The sequence below is a fragment of the Microcebus murinus genome, chromosome 2 (genome assembly GCF_040939455.1).
Source record: "Microcebus murinus isolate Inina chromosome 2, M.murinus_Inina_mat1.0, whole genome shotgun sequence".
NCBI classification, from domain to species: domain Eukaryota; kingdom Metazoa; phylum Chordata; class Mammalia; order Primates; family Cheirogaleidae; genus Microcebus; species Microcebus murinus.
This window is the reverse complement of record NC_134105.1, coordinates 98,001,736-98,010,049: the sequence shown is the minus strand read 5'-3', so window position 1 is coordinate 98,010,049 and position 8,314 is coordinate 98,001,736. Positions and strand designations below refer to the sequence as shown.

At 47.4% G+C, this 8,314-nt stretch overlaps 1 pseudogene; it reads left to right on the top strand.

The window, feature by feature from the left end:
• The first annotated feature begins 6,929 nt into the window (after positions 1-6,929).
• Positions 6,930-8,019, top strand: LOC105869847 (protein farnesyltransferase/geranylgeranyltransferase type-1 subunit alpha pseudogene; annotated as a pseudogene).
• The last annotated feature ends 295 nt before the right edge of the window (positions 8,020-8,314 follow it).

Sequence of the window (8,314 nt, the reverse complement as noted above, 5' to 3'; positions counted from 1 at the left end):
AAGAATTTGTCAGAAATGGCCAGGCACCTCTCACCATGTACAGAGAGCAACAGCAGTCGTTTTCATCACGGCCATCATCATCATGATAGGTTAATAGGGCACTCGCGCAATAAGGACAAATGTGAGCCATAAATATAAGAATACTAATTTAAAGGAAATAAGATCATTCATTTTAACTCTACTCTCCACTCTCCTGAGCTTCGCTGAAATTATACAACCAACCAAGCAGCAGGCAGATGCCTAGTTGAATATGGTTACCAGAAAAACTCCCCGGCTTTGCCTTGTGATTGGTTGAGCGTCTCCCGAGGGCTGAGGGCTTTTTAAGCAGCTGGTGCAAATGGATGCCTTTCTGAAATTAACCAGTTGATGAATGTCACAGGCATCAGGCTCCATTCCAGGGTTGGGCCAGGCTGTGCTCAAGCTGCATGTCTCCCCCACAGCCTCCAGGGTCTATGACTAACGAGGAGATGAATGGTCCAGCGGGTGGGGTGAGGTGGGGGCGGGAGGAGCAGTCAGAAGGAAACTGCTCAGCGCTTGGGGGCGGGTTCCTCTCTCCTGCGCATCTTGGATCTGTGTGCAGCCCCGGCCGTGTCCACAATTCCTGCATGTCTGTTCAGATAAGGCCTCAGTCCAGGAGGAAGGAAACCACACGTGTGGTTTACGTGTGTGGTACAAAGACCCAATCTTTTGAACAGATAGGCTTGACCCTGGCTCAGCTACTTATAAACTATGTGAACTCGGGCACATTATTACCCACTCTGAGTTTTAGTTTCCTCATCTGTGTAAGGAGGAAATAAGCCCAGCTTCACATGGGCATTAAGTGATACATAAAGCATGTTCTATGCCACCTGGAACATACCAGTGCTCAGTAAGTGGTAGGTGGATTATGATTATTATTATGACTGTTATTGAAGGAATCAAGAAGGTCAGCTGAGTTCAGATATCACAGACCAAAAATGCTGTTATCAGAGACTTACTTCTTTAAATTCTTCTCCTGATGGGTCCTCCTTTAAAACACAGATATGTGTTTTGCATATACTGCATATACTAATGCATAAGCATTAGTAATGTACATTAGTAATATACCTAATTTCTTTCTTCTTGATCTGAAAGAGGTGAGGGGTTATAAGACTATCTATCATTCCTTCCTTGTGATTTTGCCGAGGTTGGACCCATGCCCGAAGGCTGTGAGTTCATAGACTCCAGTCAGAAGGAGTCTAGTGACTGCGAGTCGCTCTAGTTAGCACTTGGAGCACAGTCTACACTCGCGAATGCTTTACAGTCCTGGCTGCTTCCGTCCTGACAGAGCACTGGGCTGGGTGGGACCAGGAGGCTGGGCTGGTCCCAGCTCTACCACTTTCTATGTGGCTTTAGCCAGGGCTCTCTCTGGACCTCAGTGTCTTCATCTGCAAAATGGGAGGGTTGCATTTTGTTGGTGATTACCAAGTGGTGAACAAGCAAGTCTCCCTGTGACAAACACCAGGAGTGAAAAAGAGGAGGCGTTGGGAGAGCAGACAGGGAAGAGCCCAGCTGAAGGGGGAAGCAGGAGTCTAAGGGATCTGTTTGTAAAGAGTCATTCCTGTTTCCCAAAGGACCAGCACTTGGGAAACTAGACTAAATATCCCTGAGGCCACCTTGGGAATGTTAGAGCCCACTCCAGGGTAGGCAAAACTGTATATGTAACCTAAAGAGGCAGGGTTTATGTAAGGCTAAACAGCCACCCAGAGAGGGAGTTAGATTTCAAAGCCTCTGTGTTTTGGCCCACTGCTTAGCCACATGCTGCACCTGTTTCCCTCTTTCTTTCTCTTAACACAGGCTGCCCCTCCTGCACCATCAACCATTAATTCATGGTCAGCAAATCAGCCAGCACACTGGTACTAACTACTATTCACAGGCTATGAATTCGTGCAATAAATTGTATTCTTCTTAGGGGTTGTTAATGTATCCCAAGGCCAATTGTTGAGCCTGGCAAGGTGATCTTTTAAGTATCTGCTTAAAATTCTGGCCACAAAGTTCTGTTGCCTAGAAAATCCTTAATGAGAACAAATAAGCAAGCAGTTGATGAATGCAGGCAGAGTTTTAGGAACACTGATGGACCTCAGCTGGTTGGTGGACATTAGTTATGGCAGGTAGGTGCACCTGGGACTCTCCTCGATTTATTCCTTTGGGTCGTGAGCCTGGCCACTGGGCAGTTAGGAAGTGCTTTGAGCCTCTTCTCAGTCCGATTCCTCTACGTGCTGCTTTGTGACGGGAGAGCAGGAGTAGCAGAATCAGAAAACCTGGCTCCTGTGGTCACGCTGCTGCTTACGTGCTGTGTGACAGCAGCCTGGCCTGCAAAGTGGACAGTAGCAACACCCTCCCGGACTGGTTGTGAAGGTCGGTCAAGGTCACCTACAGGAAAAACATGACAAACAGCAGGACTCTAAAACTGTGAGTTTCTTGATGCCTGGTCAGTGATTCTGATTTTTGTTGTACATAATACATAATGCAGTGGTTCTCGGCCACATAAGAATCACCCAGAGAGCTTTTAAAACATACAAAGACCTGGGCTCCACTCCCAGATATTCTTACTTAATTGTTTTTGGGTGGAGCTGCGGCATTGGTATTTTTAAAAGTTCCCAGGTGATTCTCATGTGCAGCCAGCCTTGAGAACTACATTTGGCTCTTTGCTGGAGGCTCAGTTCTGTTGGATGAATGAATGATTCTAATTATGACTTCCTCTCCCCTTCCCCCTGGAGGAGTGTGCTTTGTACCGGATGGAAGGATGTTTCCTGTGTCGGGTTACACTCAGGTGCTTGGCTATTTCTAGAACTGCTTTGGAAGAGCATCTGGACGCTCATGTTCAGAAGATGCTCGCAATGACTAGCGTGCTGGTGGGCAGCACCTCTGAAGGCCGGCGTGGGGGTGGCCCTGCAGCTGCTGCACGTGGCCACTGGGCGAGTATCTGTGAGTGGCAGTCTGCCAGGCCGGGGGTGGGCGGAAGGGAGCTGGGATTCCCTGGCCTCCCTCCTACTTCCCGCCAATTAGGTCAGGTCAGCCTTTGGCTGTGTTAAATGCTTTAGGAAGTTCCCGGAGCCTTTCCTGTTGTTTACCTTGTGAAGACACTTCAGTCAGGGTTTTTTAATAGAACAACTCAACATGAAATTAATTTCCTGGGCGAGCTGGTATTGGAGGCATACCGGTGTTAACAACTCCAACTTTAGATTTTTCGGTTCAGCTTTTGACCCTGCTTCCTTTCAGAAAGAACTCTTTTATGGAATTCAGCCAGCCCTCAGCGTGTGTGTGTGTGTGTGTGTGTGTGTGTGTGTGTGTGTGTGTGTGTGTTTCTTTCTTGTCCACCAAATATGCCATGTTTTGATACATCAGATTTACCTCAGACAGACGCGTCAGGAATTCCTTCTTCCTTCTTTCCTCCTACCCTAAGGCCAGTTCGAGCTTCCTCCAGAAGCCCACACGGGTCCCCTCAGCGAGGAGCAGGCTTCCCACACTCTCTCTCACGCTACAAGCACCTCCGGGAAGAGGAGGCAGGCGGCATTGTGGGAGCACAGGGAGAGCTGGGCTTAACCTCTAGAGCTACTACTGATTTTTTGAAAGACCTTGGACAAGTTATTCAATGTCTCTGAGACTCAGTTTCTTCATTTCTCAGATCAGGCTAATGATGCCTGACTGGCCAGCTATTGTGGGAGTCGATGAGGTGAGAGACACAAAGTGATGGGGCGTGCCTGGCCTGGGACGGTGGTTCCTACCTGGGGAAGGATTCTGTGTTCTCCTATAATGCCTGGGGCTCCCCCCTTTGCCATCAATAGGTGCTCAACAGACATCTCCTGGATGGGGTGTGTGAACAGAGATCCTGGGGCCTCCAGCCCTTAGGACAGTGGCAAGGAAGTCACTTTGTTTCCCATGCCTCCTTGTGGAACTAAAGCTATATACATGTCCTGTGGTTTTGGTTTTTTGTGCTTTTAAATGCAATATAGCGTGCTCTTTATGTATACCTCAACAGGCAGCAAAGTATTGTGACCCGACTGGATCACCTGGGCTCATTCCTGAAGTTGCTCCTGAGGCTGGATCATCTCAGAGAGGAACCAGAGCCTCAGCAGAAAGGGGTGGGTGGCCTGGGCATTTGATGAGTGCTCACCAAGTGACAGGCCTTACTGTGCTGACTTAGCAGCATAGCACAACGTATGGTGCACTCATCACCCATAAAACAGACGAGGACACTGAGGCTCAGAGAAGTTAGGAAATTCGACTGGGTACCCAAGATGAGACACAGGAAAACAGGATTCTTGGCTCTAAAACCCATGACATCCATTGTGTCACACCGACTTTTGAGTCAGGGAAGCTGTGATGGAATTAGGACTTTGCCACTAGGCAGCAGGAGGCCTTGGAAGCACCACTTAGTATTTTTGAGGCTCTGCTTTGCTCAGCCTACAAGCAGGGCTGGCCAGGCTCTCCAGCCCGGGTTTCAGTGGCCACCGCACCAGCCATTGCTAGTCTCGACAGCCCTCTAGTGGTGCTCTGCGGGAACGCAGCGGTACCTAACCTCTCCCTTGCCATTATTCACAAAGGGCTGATGCAGGCTTCCTCCCCGGGCAGCCTCCGGAGCTAGGTGCCTGTCTGGCCTTCACTGACCAAGCATTAAAAATAACGCTCAGGGAATGCTTGAGGATAGAGATGAGCTGACTGGTTCCCAGAAAGTATTATTATTTTTAGAAACTTTGGGTCCTGTTTGTTCTATGCCTTACCTAGGACTCTCACCCTTGAATGATAGTGAAAACTTCCCCAAATAGATTAAAATTATAACTTGAAATTCAGTCACGATATGTACACATGCCTGACCCTGTTCATGTCCCACAGCCCTAATCTCATCAGGCCCTCTCCGCAGCAGCAGGAAAGCTGAGGGGACACTGTTGGGGGCCAGCACCATAGGTTCCAGCTCTGGTTCTGCCATGTATGTGATGTCACTGGTCCTTTCACGTCTCTGCACTCCAAACTCATCGTTGACAGCATGAGGCGCTTGTCAGCAGAGCCCTTGCAAGTCTAATATCTTATGCACGTGCACGGACGGAGCTGCTGCTCTAGAATGGCAGAGTCCCACCGTTCCACCCAGTCTTTGAAATTCTTGCTGATGGAAACATGCCTTTCTGAGAGGTGGGACAGAGGTTGTTAGGCGAAGATATTATCTAGAGCTATGAAGCAGAGTAAGGTGAGCAAACATGGCCTTATGAGCCATCTACTTGCTGACAACTCTCACTTCTCTGACCCGGGCCTCGTCCTTGAGATCCAGACTTAGTAGCTACCTGTCTACGCCCTTTGGAAATCTAACAGTACCTCAGACTTAACGTGGCCAATAGAGCTATTGATTCCCCACCCCTCCCAAATGTATTCCCCCACCCCAGCCTTCCCCACCCCAGCAAATGGTATCACTATCTACCTAGTTGCTCTGGGAGCCCTACTTGATCCTCTTCTTTCACTCATATCCCCACATCTAGGTTTCCAAACACCCCTTTGCTCTACCTACAAATATATCTCAAAGCTGACAACGTCTTCCACCTCCACTCTCTGTGACAACACACCATCCTCCCTCCACCTAGGTGATGGCTGTAGACTCTTAACCGGTCTTGGACTTCCATTCTTCCCCCCGCAATCTGCCCCTCCAGTGATCATTCAGAAAAGCAGAACAGATTGTGTCGCCCGCTTGCTTAAGTCCCTTTAGTGGTTTTGCCTTTGCTTATGGAATCAAACCAAATCCTGTCTAAAGGCACTGCCAAGTTCAACCCTGCCACTCTCCCAGCCTTCTCTTTCTCCACCCACCCTTCATTCATCGCACGTTGTCCTGGCCGTTCTGTCCTTCCCTCTGTCCCTGGAGATACCAGTTTTCCTCCTCTTGGGGCCTATGTTCTCCTTCCTGCCTGAAATGCGCTTTCCCTAGATCCTGGTGTGGCTGCCTCATCTCTAATGTGATGTCCCCTGAGAGGCCATCCCTGGCCACCCTAACTGAAGGAGGCCTTAGTCACCTCCTCATATTTTATGTGCCTTTTAGCCCTTACTCCTCCTGCCTGATATTGTTTTATTCATTTGTTTAGGAGTTAACAGGACTCTCCACATTAGGAGATATCTTGCTTTTGAGCAGAGAATGTATTTTCTCTTGCTCAACTAGTGATTCCCCAGAACTTTGAATAGTGCCTGTCGCATTATAGGACTTCGAAAGTACTTGATGACGAATTAACTGACACGGGGATCAACATGGCCTGCTTCGTTAACTCTTAACTCTACACAGCTGAGTTCAGCATTGTAGCACAGGCACTTGCAATCCAGGAGAAAAAGTTGTTCCAATCACAGTACCTTTGCCCCCTTCTCTAGTTTTAACTGAACACAGTCCTTAAGATTCATTTCTGGCTAACATGGTAGCATTGGGTGGGATATAAAGACACAAAACGTGAAGAAATGTCTGCTCTGGGCTCGCAGAGGTGGAGGCAATGAGGAGGGCATGTGCGTGTGATGAGTGTGTATGTGTGTACGCCTGCCTGTGAGTGGGGGGCATGCGGTTTCAGTTTATAGCTGAGCGTGGCAAATGATTTTCAGTTGCATTATCTGCTATTCTGAGCATAACTTAGTGTAAATAAAGCACCAGGTGGCAGCAGGGGAGTATTGCTAGACTATTTTTAGCACTTAAGGCACTTTCCCAGTGGATTAGCTGCTATACAAAATGCACAATTAGACACAGTCCCTGAACAAAGAGCTTGCAATCTATAGATGGATCAGTTGTCATTATATAAAGGTCTGTATCTTCATTATCAATAACATATATATGCTGAATGCTCTTCTCTGCAAGATTGTAGTCAAGGTCTGCAGAATCCGAGCGGGCCAGGGTGAGCCTTGCTCTGTGGAGATTGCAATAGAAAATAAAAAATAAAGGAAATTGAGGTGCGATGGCGGCCACCGAGGGGGTCGGGGAGGCTGTGCAGGGCGATGGGCCGGGTCAGCCTGAGCGGCAACCATCCAAGCAGCAGCAGAAGAGGCGATGGCAGCGAGACCGGAGAAGCGGTGGCGTCCCCTGTGGACGACGGGTTCCTGAGCCTGGACTCGCCCACCCGAGTCCTGTACAGGATGTTTATCAGAGAAGAGTGGGCTGACATAGATCCAGTGCCACAGAGCAATGGTCCCAATCCCGTGGTCCAGATCATCTATAGTGAAAAATTTAGATATGATTATTTCTGAGCTGTTCTGCAATGTGCTGAAAGAAGTGAACAAGCTTTTAAACTAACCTAAAACGCTACTGAGTTAAATGCAGCCAATTATACAGTGTGGCATTTTCAGAGAGTTCCCCTAAAGTCACTTCAATAGGATCTACATGAGGAAATGAGCTACATCACTGCAATAATTGAGGAACAGCCCCAGAACTATCAAGTTGGGCATCATAGGTGAGTATTAGTGGAATGGCTAAAAGATCCTTCTCAGGAGCGTGAGGTTATTGCTGATATTCTTAATCAGGTTGCAAAAAATTATCATGCTTGGCAGCATCGACAATGGGTTATTCAGGAATTTAAACTTGGGGATAATGAGCTGTGGTACGTAGACCAGCCTCTCTCAGAGGATATGAGAAATAATACTTCCTGGAACCAAGGATACTTCGTCATTTCAAACACCACTGGCCACAATGATCGTGCTGTGTTGGAGAAAGAAGTCCAGTATATCCTGGAAGTGAAACTATTTGAAAGGGATTTTGCAGGATCAGGGTCTTTCCAAATATCCCAATCTATTAAATCGATTGATTACTTGATTTATAATCGGGTCACAGTTCCCCCTACCTCATTGCCTTTCTTGTGGGTATCTATGAAGACATGCTAGAAAACCAACATGACAACAAGGAAGATACTCTTAATAAAGCATTAGAGTTATGTGAAATCGTAGCTAAACAAAAGGACGCTGTAAGAAAGGAATATTGGAGATACGTTGGAAGACCCTCTTTGAAGCAAACACAGCACAGAAAGTGACCTACCAACAAATGTACAGCAATGACACCATCCAGAAGAACTTGATGGAATGCTTTTATTTTTTTAAGGGACTTTTTTGCCTGTGGTGTAAAACATGCATTGTGCAGGTGTTGCTTTTTAACAAGAACTAAGTGGGATGCTCCTTGGGTGTTGCTGCTATTCAGACTAGCTCCAAGAAATTTGATTCTTTTAAAGCAAAGGAACTTTTGTAGTCTTATTGACATTTACTCTAATCCCTTAGCATCAACCCTTCCCTAAATGGTATATGCATGAGGACCTGTAGCAGTAATAATTGCAGGTCACTTGTATGTCATGGATAT